Genomic DNA, 18,689 nt, shown 5'->3' on the forward strand with positions numbered 1-18,689 from the left:
AGGTTTATAAAGTTCCTTAAGATCTGGCTGCCAGTTGTTTAGAGGATAATGCTTAGACTTGCAGAACTGTGGACACTTGTAGAAATTATTTAAGAAACAAACAAACAAAATACCCAAGAAAAACCCACAACACCAAAACACAACTCCAGCAGCACATCTAGTCCACTCCAGTCACTAACAGGCATTCAGCCTGTACGACCAGAACAGAATTAGCCCAAACTAACACCTCCTGATAATGCATATAATATGAATGTCTGCAGATCCACTCCTATTCATCTGCACATTTGCTATCGTAGGCATAGCCAAAGAGCTTTTCAGGTCAAAGGACAGTCTGAGTTATCCCAAAAAATACGTAAATGCAAAAACCTTTTGCATGAGCAAGCCACACAAACACATCATTTATAACATTTGCTAGGTGTAGTTTCTGCTTAGATTTTTTTTCCAAGCAGAGGTTGATACGTTGTTATATATTGCATATACATACATATATATATATATGGGCATAACAAACTGTTCTAAGAGCTGAAAGGTAAAAGTTACATTCCCATGACAGGAGTCCCTTCTATGGGCCACCATAGTAGTTTATTCCTCTAACTGGAGCTAAGGTACCAGTAGCTGGACAGATTGCCCACTTCTCTTGCAATGGCTCTAGAAAACCATGGCTCAGACTTCACTTCACTTGTGCCCTTCAGAAATTGTTTATCTGCCTGTATATCCATCTACTGCACTTATACAATTCATATCACTGTAGTACCTATAACTTTGAAATACATGAGCAAACACTTAATTATAATTTCTATCTACTCTTGAAGAAAAGGGAATCTGCAGCCATTTTAATAGGTTCAATGATCAATGGTGTCAGGGCAGCTGATGGGACAGAATCAATTGAGGTGGACTTCCCTTTTTCCTAAAGAAAAAATCTGCTCTTCTGCAGCTATGAAATAGTGCTTTCAGTTCTCGGAACCTCCCTTGGAAGTTTCAGAAAAGTAACATACTACTGAAGTATCAACACACAGGATCTTTAAAGACTCATTTCTTGTTAAGCTGCCTCGGCTTCGGCCTGCCGAGTCAGCCCAGCTTGGGTTATATTTCATTCACTTTTCCAAAATCCACTACTGCTGAGTCGTGGATTATCCCTGCCTAAAAATTCAGTCCCCCTGTGTGTGAAGGTGAAATTTGGTTTAGCAGCAGGAAGGTGTTAACACAACTACGTTGTGGAGATTAACGTTACAGCAAATCATCAAAAGAACCAGAAATATCCAACACACTCAAGACTTCTATTTTTGATGAATGCTTCAAGAAAGTAATAAGAGAATAGGGTTTTATAGTAGATCAGTTATTAGTTTTTCTTGGAACACCAGCAAGAGCTTGTCAAGAAGCAACATGTCTGAAATATATTTTTTTTATTTTTTATTTAATAAGAAGTTCCATACACCATTTAACTTTCTTTTTGGCTCAAACTAAGTATTTACTGTATTATCTGATTTGAACTAGGAACTTTGATCTCATTAATAAAAGGTTAGAAGCACTGTTTAGTTTCATTGTAGTTCCTGTAAATATCCCTTTGTTAGCACTGAAAAAGGAGCATGTGATATGCAGCAGCAGCATTCATGATGATTCACAACTCAAGTCCCTCCCATGCCAAGAGCTTTGTAACTACCCATACACACGCAAAAGTGAGAGTTGAAGGGGCTCTCCCTTTTCTGTGTTCAGGTCTTAAGGGGGGACAACTGCTATCCTGGCACCCCTGCACAGTTAAGATGCTCCAGGTTGTACTTGCTAACCTGCAAAAAGAGTAAGAGAGCTGCAGAACGTGGTAGCATCACCTCTTCCTGGCCAGACTCTCCAAGAGAATGGCCCCTATTCCTAAAAAAAAATTGTTGTGTCCACCCTACATGTCTAAAATGCACTGAGTCTTGTGGTGTGACAGCATGGCCACATGACAGCATGATTACAGAAGGACTGCCCTTACCCACATTAGCTTTAATGAAATGAAAACTAAGGTGAAAAAAAGCAGTGATACCTTATAAGGGTTTGAAACATGGGTAACTCAGCAAAGCAAGGGTTCATTTCAGACAATAGTCTCATGAAGTGTGGTCCCCCTTGTTCTGCTAACATAGAATCATAGAAGAGTTTGGGTTGAAAGGGACCTTCAAAGGTCATCTAGTCCAATCCCCCTGCAATGAGCACGGACATCTTCAACTACCCCAGGTTGCTCAGAGCCCCATCCAGCCTGGCCTTGAATGTTTCCAGGGATGGGGCTTCTACCACCTCTTTGGGCAACCCGTTCCAGTGTTTTACAACTCTCATTGCAAATACTTTCTTCCTCATGTCTAGCCTTAATCTTCTCTCCTTTAGTTTAAAACCATCACTCCTTGTCCTGTTGTAACAGGCCCTTCTAAAATGTCTGTCCCCATCCTTCTTATAGGCCCCTTTTAATTACTGAAAGGCCACAATAAGGTGTCCCAGGAACCTTGTCTTCTCCAGGCTGAAGAACTCCAACTCTCTCAGCCTGTTCTCACAGGAGAGGTGTTCCAGCCCTCTGGTCATCTTGGTGGCCTCATCTGGACTCCCTCCAACAGGTCCATGTCTTTCCTGTACTGAGGGCTTGTCCCGTCCCAACAGATGGGATGAGGGATGAGTTAACTCCGAACGTGACACACGCCCTGACTCAACAGATGAGATCAGGTGTGAGTTAACTCCGGGTAATTCTGCACGGCAATGTGAAGTGAATGACAGACAATCACTTCGGGGGTCCAATTATGAATTTACTAAAAGCACAGGGCGGTATACAAATTACAGCAATTAGTGACTTGGCAAAAGTATGTTATAGTACCACAAAACTTATCAATACATTGACAGCAAAAACCCTTCTAAAAACGGTGGATTGGCAACAATTAGTAAACTGTAATGCAAAACTTAACAAGACTTTCACAGCAGAACTTAAAATGATATTACTTTATATGTTTAAGAAAAAAGAAGAGAGAGAAGAGGAAAACTAAGATATCAGAAAGAGAAAGGGAGAGAGAGAGAGAGACAGAGAGGGAGAGTAAGATATCACCACTCCACAGGTACATCGGTCCCGCGACGACCTCCGGAGGGTGGGACGCGCTGAAGATTTACACGCCACCCACCTGTATCGTATGTGAGGTTGTTTTATAACCCAGTTCATTTACATGCGAGATAGGAGAAGGCGGTTCGTCTCCTCCCTCTGCTCGCTCTTCATGCTAATTAGGAAGACTCTTCTGGAAATGGGTCTGGGGTCTTCAAACTAGGGGAAAGTTCATCGTATTGACCAGAAGTGAGTTGTCTTGCCCGTCAGGGGTAGCTGTTGGTTCGTGGTTTCTTCTGGTAGTTTGTTGTCCGACAGATGGTTCATCTCTATCATCCCAATTAGGCCATGAGGACTTTCACAGCAACACTGTTAATTGTCCTTATCTTCCAAGGTGTCTACCTTCATGGTCATAAAACTTCGGGAAAGATAAGATGAGATGTCATCTATCTCTTCCTCCCAAAGTTACAAAAAACAGACATTTAAAGCATAACAAGGTCCTTTGTTCTGCTAAGAATGGGGGGGAAGTGCTTCAAGGTTGTCACAGGGCTGCAGAGTGGGACACAGGACTCCAGGTGGGGTCTCAGCAGAGCAGAGTAGATGGGCAGAACTACCTCCCTCAACCTGCTGGCCATGCTTCTTTTGATGCCTGTCCTGTGCTGCTACTCTGCTACAGCTGTCTGCTCAGCTTTTTGGCAATATCAAGTTCTCATAAAGCGTGCTTAGTCCTTCACCATGCTAATAACATAAGCGGTTTTAGTATATACTACTGCCTCTGCTGAGTTGGTGTGTGTGAAGTCCCACTTCACTAATGGTGATTCTGGAAGCGTTTTGGGCAGCAGTCTGAAAATCTTTTAAAGAACCAGTGGTTCCATCAACTTTCCAGTCATTTGAAACAAACCTATTTAAAATCCAGCCCTTTAAAACAAAACCACCGTAAGTATGTACTAGATATAAATGGATATAATGCTGGGAAAAGTAGTGAGCAACTGACAGAAAAGACCTGATTTAATAGCAGATTGCCAGCTGTAGTGTCTGTTTCACTAATCTTTGATCCATACGGTTAAAACAGAACAAAACATTTGTATCTGTCAACTACAGACTGCTTAGCTCACAATGGCCACACTTAGAAGAGAAGTTCATGCTGTAAAATTAGTACCTTCCGTATTTAATCTGTCAAATCTACATGAGGTAGATTGGAGAGGAAAAGATCATGCATCAACTGCTAGACAGCAGCCCAAACAAATGGCCTTGCAAAGTGAAGTGGACTTGCTCAGCTAAGGCTTCAGACACACATTTCGCTGGTATCTAAACTTCATCAATCTATGAAAACATAGTCACTCAGTTTGAAATTTTTCCCATCTGAGCTCAAAGGTTTCACTCTAATACTTCTGTTACTGTAAGAAATCAAAGCAGCAAAGAAAAAAACCTTTTTCCCTAAAGCCTCTCGCAGAACTATCATTGCTGCTTCAGACATAGCAACAAAACAAACTAAGATGTGTGTGGAACCACTGACTTAAAACTGGCAGTATATGCACTCGAGTATGGGTGCTAGTCATGCGTGTGCATAATCATGTTAAAACTGCTAGCCCATGAGCCTAAGCTCACACTCAAATAACAGTCCTCTGAAATGACTTGAACAACACAGGGAAGAGCTTTTCCTGAGTAGCTTCTAGCTTTTCTACATCATATCCTCATATACTGTGTTGGGGGATGAAGAAGAGAAATATGATTAAGGTATTTCAAGCCTGACATGAATATTTTTCCAGTGGAGAGGGTTTTGATAATGTAGGCTTGTGGACTGAATTTGGAATTTTCTTTGCTTCTGTAATTGGGCTTCTACTGCCAGCAGAAGAATCAAGGCCTGACAAGCAAACTAAAAATACATTTCAAGGGAATGCACGTATCTGTGCTACGGTAAAACTATTAGGCTACTGAATGCCTGTTTCGAATTACATCAAATCACCTGAAGACCATATGGCAAATGGAAATTTTAAAGTTAACATTTACTGCCTTGTACAATATCAGTAAAGATTTTTTTGTTATTTTAGCTAAACTTACATATGTAAACTCACACACTTTCAACTTTTTGTAATCAATATCTGAAGGCCAAATGCAACCTGATACAAATGTATAATCTGCAGAACAGTGAGACATCTTCCAGTGGAGAATCATGTCTGCATTTTTTAAAATGGGGTGAATAAAGGCCCAGTCACCTAATTCTCAGATAGTATCACCGATTCTTCTCAAGATCACACAGAATCACAGAATCGACTGGGTTGGAAAAGACCTGAGAGATCATCAAGTCCAACCCTTGGTCCAACTCCAGTCTATTTACTAGATCATGGCACTAAGTGCCATGTCCAATCTCAGTTTAAAAACCTCCAGGAACGGTGAGTCCACCACCTCCCTGGGCAGGCCATTCCAATGCCTGACCACTCTCTCTGTAAAGAATTTCTTCGTAATATCCAGCCTAAATTTCCCTTGACAAAGTTCAATCTCATGCCCCCTTGTCCTACTGCTAACTGCCTGGGAGAAGAGACCAATCCCCACCTGGCTATAACTTCCCTTCAGTTAGTTACAGAGAGTGATGAGGTCACCTCTAAGCCTCCTCTTTTCCAGACTAAACAACCCCAGCTCCCTCAGCCTCTCCCCATAGGTCTTATGTTCAAGTCCCTTCACCAGTCTTGTTGCTCTTCTATGCATCAGCTCCAGCACTTCAATATCTTTCCTGAACTGAGGGGCCCAGAACTGAACACAATACTCCAGGTGTGGCCTCACCAATGCAGAGTACAGGGGAAGGATCACTTCCCTTGTCCTGCTGACCACGCTGTTTTTGATACAGGACAGGATACCATGGGCCTTCTTGGCCTTCAAAATGCTGAACTGGTGACTCAGGTACCTGACTTCAGGTGCCAATATTTGAAAACATTGACCTATTTGTCTGCCTCTAAGAGGAGAAACTGTTCTAGCAAGTCTAATTTCCCTATGCACTTTCCCACATACATCCCACACCGTATGTAAGTTGCAGATGGAAAGTGGACAGCAGTCCTAAGAACAGTTTTCTTGCAACATGGCAGAAGAACTTTGATAAAATGTTAAAACAAAATTTTGTCATTTTCTAAGCACATTTTCAAATATACATACAGCAATTAGCCAAATTGTTGCATAAAACAGTTGTCTAACACAATTGATGAACATTTGCCCTTACATTGTCAGAATGTGACTTCATATTAATGTCAACATTTCATTACACATGCACCATGGGGAGCAGTCCCATGGTCTCAGGTTGTTTCCCAATACCTAAGAAAATTGGAACCTTTCAGACTAGAATGCCCATCACAATAGAAACTAATTTAAAGTTTGCATCGTATCTTAAGGCCATTCTGAATATATATTTCTCATTGTTGGGATGTATTATGTCTCTCCTGGCCCAGGATTTATAATGTTTGTCCAGCTATGCTTGAACTGGCTTTTCTGTACTGGGTCTTGAGCAGTCTGTCGCAGGAATATTTACTCTCAATAACTAAACATGAGTATGTAAGTGTTGTAACACACAGATCAGCACTAAATACACATTTAAGGCAACAGGAATTGTGTGAGCATTGCTGAGTAATGGCTACCTGGACTTAAATGTCCTTGTACCTAATGTTTTCAAAAATAGCCATCTCTCACTGCAAGGTTCTTTCCTGTTTTCCACAGGAGAGAAAGAGCATCAGTCTCTTAGAGCTACCACTTTAGTTTATTATTCATATTCTTACTTCATCCCAGTGAGAAAAGAGGAACCTCCCTAGATGGAAAAGGTTGCATTATGCATTCTGTCCAATAAAACATGGGGGTCTCTTATTGTTGTGTTCTGTTTTGTTAGATGTAATTAGGCATATCAATGAGTTGCACTTGTCTAACAATTGAGGACTTTTTAAAATAAAAAGGTACCTTATTTAAAAGAATTACTGTAACGAAAAACATACCAGACTGATTTATATTTCGATATTTTAGTTTATTTTTATATGCTCTACATCAATGTGCTCACCTAAAGCATGTATAGGATAAAGGCCTTTCCTATGCTTGAACATGCTATGTTCTGTGAGGTGTTACGTCAACTCACAGAATTAAGTTACTCTGCAGCACTAATATTCATTATTTGAACGTTATATTGCAGTTGCTGTGACTATGGCTATTCTGCTAAATAACACTTATTTGAGGACCATTCTCTGGTGGCCTGGCCTGATCCTGTCTACACTAGGTACCACTTGTCCTTCAGGTCTCCTTCAGGCCTGTTGTGGTATCCCTGAGGGTCTAAAATACAAATATCTTTATATGTGTGTGTGCATGTGCTCAAAACGCTCACAGTAATACGAAAGCACATTACAGCTTGCTAAAACGGTGCTTTTGCTACATGAAAATAAAATTATGGTTGCATGCCTTGGGACTGATATGCTGACATGCTTGAGGGTACAAAATCCACTAGCAAAGTTTAGGAGAATTGGGAGAGGTGGAGGAAGACAAGTCTCGTCATTCTTTTGGGAATGGTCTTTAATATCTTCAGACCACAAATCTGAATCTGACTGTCGTGGCACAGCACAGTGGCTGTCAGAGGATAAAATCAGGCCAGTGGACTACTGAGTAATCAAGCAGCACAAATGATCAGAGGATGAGTTTCCTCCACGACCCCTGTTATTCAGCTGGGTAGAGCAGTGTTAAACACTTCCATGGCTTCCAGTGGTTGAAGAGTACAGGATTCAGGTGTGTAGGTTTATCTGGGTATGTATATCCTCTGTTTGGTTTTCCACTTGGCATCATTAACTTTAATTATCCTTGTTTTCCATGGCTGACTGAAAAGTCAAAACTCCCATTTTGTCCTGCTTAACCCAGATAATGGGAAAACCATTCTTTTTGCAGCTCTGAGTTACAGGGCTGTGCGTGGAATCATAGAAATGCCCAATCCTTGGGCATTTCTGGCAGGACAGTTCATTTTACCTGCATAACAATACCAGGGGTATATTCAGCCTTTGTGCCTGTCTGCCCTCAGCTGCGGTCTCTGCTGGGACCCCACAGCACCCCACGCTGCTGGTACAGGGGGATGCAGGGGAAGGGGTCCTTCAACAGGCAGAGAAGATGCAGAGGCAGAGAGGATTGGTATCATGGAGGTACTGCACCATCAACACACACAACTGCAATCACACCTCTTGGGTAACAACTAAGCCCTTCCAAAATTTCGCACATTATTCAGGACTAGAATTAAGAGTTTAAAAGGAAGATTAACACTTAGCAAAGAGAGGAAAGAATGTCTTTGCTACACTTAATTGATGAGGGAAGACAGCTGAATTAAGTTCAGCCTCTTGAGCAGATCTTCATGCACACTGTGGTTAATCTGGGATGAGTGAATGCACTTTGTGTGAACTCCATAGCCTTCTTTATTTTAATTATTTTTTCAAAACTTTTATCTTAATTTTCCTTTGAATTAACAACATGTTTCTGTTTCTTTCAGGGAACAATATGAGCACTTCCTAGTGGCCAAAAATAATGTCTAAATTCCAGTAAACTTTAATGAAAGACTGCACAGACCTGCGGATAAAGTGTCTGCCGTACATTTCAAAGTACAAAGTTCAAATTTATTAGGTAACTGTAGTTTTATTTTTAAATTTTAGCTGGCCAGATTCTCAGATTGGGTAAATCAGCAGAGCTCCACTGATGTTAAAGGACCTACGTCAAGCTGCATTAGCTTAGTATCTGGTTTCACAAATTTTTTTCTCTTTGTATTTAATTCAGCCTTCAGGACTCACACAATAATAATTCATTTGAAGTCTGTAACTAAATGGTTTTTTCTTTTATTATAAGTAGAAATATAGTCTGTGAATTTGCAAAAATGAGTAGGCTTTCTGGAGGGAGGATTGTAGGCACAAAAACATATTAAAGCTGGACTGACTTACCCAGTTTAGACTTCTACTGAAGTCAGTGGAAATGTTGACAGATAACGAACAAAATCATACAGATTGAGCCTCTTCAGTCTCTTCTGCCTAGCAAGGCAGAAGAGGATGCAACAATTTCATTCCTTCTTTTACACTCGGGCACAAGACTGTTTAGAGTTATAAAGCGACAGCAACCTGATTTTTGCCATGGATCTCAATGTCTGCATCTTTCAAAAGCGACCTGAGGCCACAACAAACTGCTGGATGTGCCCATTCCCTAACTGTTGACATCCATGGATCCCTTTCCATGCTTTGCCATCCACTTCCTTGAATGTAATGATTAATTAAAACCTGGTATTTAATTTTGTTTAATGTTTGCATCTAACACACAACCAAGTATTATACAAGGTCCCGTGTGTTTTGTGGTACCACTGCTGGGGCCAGGTTTGCTGGATGGATGAGCTGCAAACTTGAGCCTTGCTGGGGATGTCCCTCCTGATTCAATATGAACCTATCCACTTAGACCAAGATTTTATCTTTTAGTTTTATTATGAAACTCCGGCGAGCACATTCTCCAACTAGGAAGGTCTATAACTAAAATTGTTTGCAATGAAGAGTTAAGCTAAGCATCTGTCAGATGCATAAATCTTAGCATATCTGACTGTACACAGAGAAGATAGAACCGAATAGAGCAGAGCTGTGGGTCTGCCCTGGTAGGTAGCTAATGGATGATCAGGGCTAAAAGGGATAAGTAGTGAAGTGAGTGGACACGAGAGGTCTCCCTAAGAGTCTCTAGGAGTGTTTCTGGTTGTGTAACAGTCATCTTTGCATTTTATGCCATTTTATTCTGATAGAAATCTAATGCAAATCTGTTTGAGTAAGGATCATGAAGTTCCATGAAGACACAGAGTAGCAATGCAGCAGCGCCCATACCATTTGGGCAGCAAACTCACCCCTCAGCCAGGCAGACCCCCTGAGACTCCTGTGTCCATCTTCCTGAAAGTCCCCTAGTAACTCTTTCAACAAATGCTTGATTTTTTCTTAAAATCTTTACCAAATGATTACTTTTGCCATGTTTTAAAAAACCTTTAGAAATTTATAAACCATTTAATTTAGGCTGTATGACCAAAAAACAATTTGGGGAATGATCACAGTTCAGCAACATAAGGTGAGGGTAGTTTCTGATCTACATACATACAACTGTAATCAAACCTTCACATTTAATTAAAATGATCATTTTTTTACCAGGCCTGTAAAAAATTAGGTTTTGTGTTATGTGATTCCACCACATGTATGGGAAGCACAAAAGACTAAGACATGTAACAGTGGAAAACTTGGACAGTGTACGATACTGAAAGGAGAATTTCTTGAGCTTTTCCTCATTTCTCTTCTTTGTTTCACTGGTAGTGAGTTTGCAGATTTGAATTTAGGCTTGAGATCCTATGCTTTTATTTATCATGTAAAAATTAGACCTGCATCTATTAATTTTTAGAAGATTTTCATACATATTTCTATATTTCCATATATTTTTTAAATACAATTTGACTGGTACTGCATAGAACGGTGTGACTTTTCACATGGTTTATATTAGCTTAGCTCACATTTATCCAACTTCATGAACAGATGCAGCTTGTTGTAGTTGGATTAAGTTTAGTGAGCACATAATCAGATAGCCATGAAAACAAGGTATTTTTAAGCTAAGAAAGCCAAATTCATCCTCACCTCCTGTGGAAAACCATTAACTTTTGTGAGTAGAAAGGAGGACAGAAACTGGCTCTGCATGCTGTGGAGATCACTGCAATGCTTTGGCCAACCCTTATTGAGATTACAAATCCAATCAAATCTTTACAATGGATTTACTGGTTGACAAGTTGCAGATCTACTGTCTAACTGAAGCCATTGTAAAGTCCACAAAACTCCCAGGAAGCATCTTACTTCTTGATATTTGCAGAATCACTGAAGACAGGCAAGTATGAGGACATGAGAAAGCCAAACCCATCACAATACTCTCTCTGCATTAGTTAGACAATGACAACATGAAAAAAACCTGCAGATAAATGCTCTGGGGCACCAGAAGTAGTGGTGAAGTCATGGAGGATTTATCCCCTCAGGATGAGTACCATCCAATTCTCTCATACTTCAAGTAGATGAAAATGTAATAGGTAATAAAAGGGGAATGGAAACACATTTAAAGGAAAAAAAAAAAAAGGTTTTAACTTTAAAAATTACCAAAATAAAAGCATTACCTTAAGATACAATGACCACATTTCCTTCCCCTTAAGCTAGGACAGATGCATGTGGCATCACGGGATTCCCCACGCTCAGCTCTATGAAAGTCCATCTGTGGAAGCATCACTCAGTCAGTCACACCGGCTCTTTCAGGATCACTGTGAGGGACGGGGAGCACGGCTGCGATCTGCAGCATCATTTCTAGAGCTGCCTGGGAATTTCGTGCCACAACTTGTTGTGTTTACTGATTCATTTTAACCTAATTTGTGAGAAAGGTTTGAATGTAATCTGCATTTGAAAGAGAAAAAAAAATTCCCTCCCCACCTTTCTAACTTGCTGAAATATTGTGCTTTATGTTTCCAAACTAAGAGCTTGCCTTTGCAGGTCGTAAAAAAAAAATATTTCAAAATTTTTAGAGGTTTTGAAATCTAAGTACCTTCTTGTTGAAAAATAAGTTAAAAACATCCAGAGAAAAGGCATTATCAGAATAAAATATGTTCTTTGATCCAATGAAAGCATTGTTTATTACTGATATGTTAAAAATTTACAAAAAATTTGTTTTTCTTCCCTTTGTAGCAGGGGAAAATGTTTTGAAAGCTCAAAACTTTCTGACAATCAAATGAAAATGTTCCCTTACTATTTCGTTTGTATCCTGATAAGTTCCAAAAAAAAAGGTTCCATTTAGCTGAGAATTTCTAAGTACACATAAAGATAATACAGACATTTTTCTAGACAGTCCATGAGGAGGTTGGACTAGATGATCTCCAGAGGTCCCTTCCAGTCCTAACCATTCTGTGTGATTGTATGAGGTGCCTTTACGAGGAAACTTGGTGGACTACAACCCCTTCCCCAGCCATCTATGACCCCAAAAGCTTCCTATTACAACTGAGACCATCCAAGCAAAGTTCTCCCTGCTTCACCTCTTCATTGACACAATGAACCCAACATTCAGCCCTGAAATATCGACAGTTTCCCTGTAGATACTGAGATGTGAAAGTCCAGGATGTCCATGTGCTCTGCCTCATGTAGCTGGCCACCTGATGGCCACAGATTTTGGTGGAAGTGCCACTGTCCAAAGTTTGCAGATATTTCTCCCAGGTTTTACATTGGAAGGCTTGATTTGGTCTCTGGCCTGGTATGTTGTAAAACTGACTTGTTTTGCTCAGAAATGCAATGTATTTCACTATGTCGTGGTATTTGTTGTATGTCATGAACTTTAACAAGACAGATGGAACATAGTCAGCCAGATTTTATAACTGTTTCCTGGTTTTATGTTTGTTTATTTTTTAATCTCTTTTATGTCTGAAATCTGCCCTCAACAAAACAAAGCACTTTCATCAGGCCAAGGCTTAAAAAAAATACACTGGCACAGAAATATTCTTATGCTATTGGTGATTAATATGTATACAGTGTTAGTTTAGTGCCATCAAGTGACCAAAAATATGAAACAGCACTTCTATTTTTGTTGTGGTTTTTTTTTTTTCCAGATTTTTTTTTTTTTAATCTAAGGAAAGGCGACCTGGTTTATACTTTTGATATAAGTACAGGGAAATACCTTCACAGGCTTTTGGTGGTCTGCTTCTATGGCATTTCTGATAAGAAGCCCAACTTTATCTTCAAATTTTCTTGCACACATTGATAAATGCCTCCTCTGTTTTCTCTGTTTAAAAGGTTTGAAGAAAATCACCCAACTCTCTGGCTGAAATCTCTGCTGTGTAGAATTCAGTAGGAAGTCTTGCCTAGCTGAAAACTCATAACAATTTTTATGGTGTGGTGGTATCCCGAGGCTCTGATAGATGGGTTTTTAATGAAGAACACCATAAACTGGGTATATAAATCCCTATTTTAGTTTCTGAAATGAAGAAGCTAGGTCTGCCAGAAACAAGCATTCTAAATGGATTGAAATGGATACATCAAGGAAAATGCTTAGGTTTTAGTATGTCCACTTATTGTATTATCAAACATTGCATAAACAAGCATAGGTAATGTAGACGTCTAAAAAAAACCCATTTCTACAAATTATTTTTCCAGAGTTCATCTATCTAAAATTTATGTAAATTGATTTCAAAACACTCATTAATGTAGTAGCTAAATAAAAATTAAGTTTCTGATTTGTTAGTGTGGAACCAACCTCAGAAGTGTCACTCTCTGAGGTGAAGAGGGCACATTTTCTCCTGAGTCTGTTGTACTGATTTTCCATCAGCAGATAGACCTGAGCATCAGCTACCAGTTAAACACCAGCCATACGATCTGGCAGAAAAGTGATGCTAAGACTGCAAAACACACTTGAAAGTGAAGGGAGAAGTTTGCAGAGCTGAACATCTGCGGACAGGTTACTAAATACAAGCATTTTAAAAATCCCAGATCATGCCTTGGTGAGCAATAATCAAGCTTCAAGAATATCGGTCTGCCAGGGCTTGCTGTGGTCGAGAGCAGAGCAGAGTATCACTGCAAATCATGTTTGTTACCTGGTACTCCCAAAAGCAGAAATAATATCATAGGTGATCTTGTAAAAATCTTTTATTGATAGTTCACCACATCTATCCTTTTACGAATTAATTCTTATATTGTGTGTAGACAGTTAGCACTTGTGGTTATAACTTAGGATGAAATACACGGAAGAACAAACCTTTGTGATGTTGCTATTTCACAAGAACCTGTGGTTTACAGTTGGATCTATTTTTTGAAAAGCCAGCAAGAACTGAAAGCTCTGCACATACCCCCTAGCTTTTAAAGTGGTTTCATGTGCTGGCTGGGAGTGTTCTAGGTGCACTGGGAGCTGTGTGAGCAATATTCACGTATTTAGACACTATCTGTGTTTTAAATGCATATTTAAAGGTGTGGTAACTTCCTGTCTTTTCATTATACTTCCTCTTGCTTTGTTTCTCACATTCCTACAAAGTTATAAAAAATTATAATTCAAAAACTATTTGCTTCTTAATAAAGTTTCTAAATCTCTCTATAAAAAGGTGGTGGAGAAAAGAGCTGCTACATATCCAAAGGGCATGTGACAGTGACAAGAGCTCAGCTAGCAGCAGAGATCAGCCAGAGAAACCTCTGTACCAGTTGCAAAGAGATGTGCATTTGCTGGCAAAAAATTGAAAAACATTTCTGAAGAGACAAATTTACTTAAACATCACCTCTAATTACAAGGTTTCAAATTCTGGAAGGGTTTAGCCACTCTACTGATTGAATGAAAAGTGGTGGTCAGAGTAGAGCAAAACTTGAATGTTAACCAAATACTGTCAGTAATTTACAGGTAGAATTTACCTTGTTCATCATAACATTTCCTTTTGCTTATGATCTCATAATTTAGACCTTTTGTGTCTTGCTGATTTCCTTGACTTCCTCATGGACCAGTAGCCATCATCATCAACCACAAATGTAGCTCTATTGTTGTAATTTATTTAGCATCATAGACCACAATACCCTGCTATATACTACACGAATGCAACCAAAAGATGCCAACAAATTTACTGTTTACATGCGTAAAAAGGTAACAAATCCTCACAGGGAGAGAAAGGAAAATAGCTAAAGTCAAAAATAACCAATTCACAGGTAAAACTGGCTAGAAGAATGCATCCCACTTGTTGGACACAGATACGGTGATGCATGGAGTGATGATAAACCATACTCTTGTTTTTTCCTCCCGTTCCCTTCTTCCCAAACCACCAAGGCTCATTGCTTAAGTTGTCAACCCAAGTGCTGCATCCTTTGATGCCTGACCATTAGAGATGCTGAGCATACAGACTCCTTTGAAGCCATGTATTTCAGGTTCAAAACCTCAGAAGAAGAGTCAGTGCTTTTTGCTTTGGACTTTGAAAAATTCTTAGTTACTTAAAGTACACCATTGCGGCATATGAACTCTTTAATCTTTACCACTAAGAATGACAAGGCAAATAATGCTGCAATGTCTAAACCATCTTTCCAATATCCTTTTGAAAGAAGTGATCAGATATATTGAAGTTGAACAGCTTCTTCCAATAATGGTCTTTCCCTTTACAATTTTTTTAAATATTTAAACATTGGAAGGCTTATAGCATGAGGAGCTATTCAATTTATTTTCTGCATATTGCTGAGTGATGAAGTCCTAAGTAGTTTCTCACACTCTATTCTGTTCCAGTTCTTTGAACAGAAGGCTATTGAAGTCAGGCTATTATAATGAGGCAGCAATATCAAGTACCAAATTTTTCTCTTTCATATCATACCAAGTGGGAACTCTAAATGTGATACTGTAAAAATTACCATATGCTCATAACTGCTGAGCAAAAGTGCTGGCTTGGTTTTGGAAATTTTTCAGAGCACACAAGAACCTAGAATTTCACCTCTGCTCCTGAATTAAAAACAGTTCCCTCAAAATGCAAAAGTCTCCTTTTCTTCTTTCCTTCTAACCAGAGAGCTGACATTGGCTGTGTATCCACCACAATTAAAAACACAACTTACAAATCAGCTGTAAGAGCAGTTTGCTTTATGTCCAGCAAACTTTCCCTCCACAATGCTGCCTGGTGGACAGCCTGTCCAGGAATGCCTGGTCACTATAATTCATGAGATCAGCATGGCCACAGAGATTTTGACATGTTTAAAGTGGGCTGGAACTTATTCCTGCATGCGTGTGATATGGCAATGGGTGAGTTAAATCTTTGGAGCCATTTTGGGGTTGCTGTTAACAAATAACATAAAATAATCCATTGATTTTCTTCGAAAAGCACCTCTTGGTGCACAGTTCATTTTACCCAGCTGTGATTACCTTAAAATTGAATATCTAATCTGGACCCTCTTCACAGTGAACAGAGATCCTATAGGAAAGAATTCATTTTCCTTAGGTGTGATGTCTAAGATAAGAATGGTGAATCACTCACCTTTCTCCATGATGTACAGTACATGGAAGACTCTCAGACTGGAGGCTTAGCTTATATATTTGGCTACATTTAAGTGTGAAAAATCCATCCTTAGTGCCTCATGTGCAATTATATCCTGAAGAAATTCTGTTCCAAACAATTACCCTGAATAGATGTTTACATTCATTTGTCACTTCTCTAGCTGCTCTGAAATAAAATCTAACTCTACTGACTGGTAACAGAGGAGACAGCATTTTTCAGTTAAGAAAAAGATCTGGTCTTGCATTCAGAAATATAGTCATAGGACATCCGTGCTTTACATCATATAAAATATGTCAAGTTTCCTAGATTGGAATGAAAAAGGAAGGGCCTTTATACATTTTTTGTGTTCTTCGATATAGGGTAAGCAATCTGATTTGCTTATTCAGGTTTTGGCTGAGCTGATCTTGTATCTCCCCAGTTCATCACACAGTATCAGCTTTTATACAAAACTTGAGTTATCATAGTTTGCTCTCTATCTTTGCTGAAGTGGCTTCTGATTTATGGAAAGCAGGATACAGTCAAACAATAATTTAGAATATAGATCAAAGAAATATTACGTGCTTGCATACATGTCTGAAAATTAATCTAAATTATGGTTTTGTTTTACTGAACTAAAATGGAAGCATGAATACTATTCTATTACATCTCTTCTTTGCAGCAAGAATGTTGTTGGATACAGAACAGAAGTAGTTAACAAACAAATGGCCTAACACACCTGTGACTATTACCTATGGAAAAAATATGGGCATTTAAACTATTCTTAGCTACCTAAGCAAATTAAACAGTTCAGTCCTGCAGCTCAGTTCTTCTGCTTTCTTTTCCCTCCCCCACATCTAATCAAACCACCTCCTGCCAGGGAAGGTACTTCCCAGCAGAACACTGAACCTGTTTACCAAAAAAGGGAGACATGGGATTTTAGCACTTACAGAGTGGGATTTAAACTTCTGTTTGTCACAGTTTTATATATATGTATTCTTAAACATAATAGTCATATGCACTTGCTTACAAGGAAATAAATAAAACAATGTATGAATCTGCAAACTAATGTTCTGCCAACAACTCAACTTCGCCCATGCACAAGTAGAGAAAAGCCAATATTACAAGTTGCTTCTAAAATTTCCATTTAAGTGATATATTATGGTTATGGATAAAATGGAAATCCGAGTTTAATCTGTAAGGCTGTATTTGTATGGTACTTCTGTATAATGTATCTCTCCTCAATAGATGCTCTCTTGCTCTTTCAGACTTTTTGGGTTTCCTCTCACCATCACTATCCCAAATTATTGTCGTTAATGTTATATGAAATACAGCTCCATTGCCTTGTGGACTATATGTAACTAGTTCACTAAAAGGGTTTACTTAAAACACTTGCTATACAGAGAATTAATTCAACTGCTCATCCACTTTTCAAATTAACGTTTGTGGTACCATATTTAGTACCCCTACAGCAGAGCAGAGTGACTCATGCATCTAATGACATGAAGTACATATGGGTGTTGGAGGGGAACCAAGTCATCAGCTTGCTAAAGTAGCTGGGACAGCAAATGTGTGAGGAGGGATCTTACTCGACAAACACAATCATCTGTTTTTCCCAGTATAGTTAGTATGAGTTCTAAAGCTGATTTAACAAAGAAACTATACTCTTTTCTGCTAAAATGTTGTTTCTGATCTTTTGATCTCACATGCCTTTAAATAGAGTAAATTAGTATTCCCCAGCAGTGAGGATATATAAGAGTGTACTAGATTATTTCTGGATCACCATACACCCTGTGCTATTTTACCAGTCCTCTTCAGGACACTCCTATAATCAAGTTCCCAGATCTCTCCGAGCAGTGTATTCCAAACCAGAGGCTGAGAATGTAGCTCTCAAATTCTGCATGGCTTAACCTATGGAAAAGAGCTGTTAGTAATGTTACCAAAGGACTGCAGAGACCTAAAGGAGGTGTATTAACTACATAATCCTTCAATGAGTACTAAAATCAAATTAATTTATAGTCAAGTGTTTCATTTAATCATGGGCGTAGTTCAGAGAGATTTCACTATAAACATTACTTTTACATAAAATTGTCAACTTAAATTGCTGTGTAAAATAATTTTACAAAATTCTCTCTTCCTTGCCTTCACAGTTTTACTTAGGGAAGACCTTTAAATGCTGACACTGCAAATCTGCCTCCAGGATTGTTTTACTTCAGGTAAAATGGTAAATTATGCATTTGTTTATTGACAAAAAATGGTTTAATTAAAATTGATTTTAGATCAGTTCAACACAAACTGATTTGTGGACACATATAAATTGATTTACAACTAGCTCAAAAAACTTAGACTTTAGTAAGAATAAGCTGATTACAAGCTAGTATAGATGTGTTCACAATGGAGCTTGCAATGGTCTGATTAAGGTAAACTTTACATAGAGATTATTTTTAAATTAGTGGAATTTCTGCATGTACCTCCAAGCCATCAATCAGATCAGGGCAATAAGTAAGCCATGGCACATCTAATTATTGTTGTCGCTGATGTTTTAGATTCTATTATCGTTACTATGATAGAAGCAAGATTTACCAGTTAAGGATCTATTATTCTAGGCTGTGAGTACATACACAATTAAAAGATAGCATG

Source organism: Patagioenas fasciata, chromosome 2 (genome assembly GCF_037038585.1).
Source record: "Patagioenas fasciata isolate bPatFas1 chromosome 2, bPatFas1.hap1, whole genome shotgun sequence".
NCBI classification, from domain to species: domain Eukaryota; kingdom Metazoa; phylum Chordata; class Aves; order Columbiformes; family Columbidae; genus Patagioenas; species Patagioenas fasciata.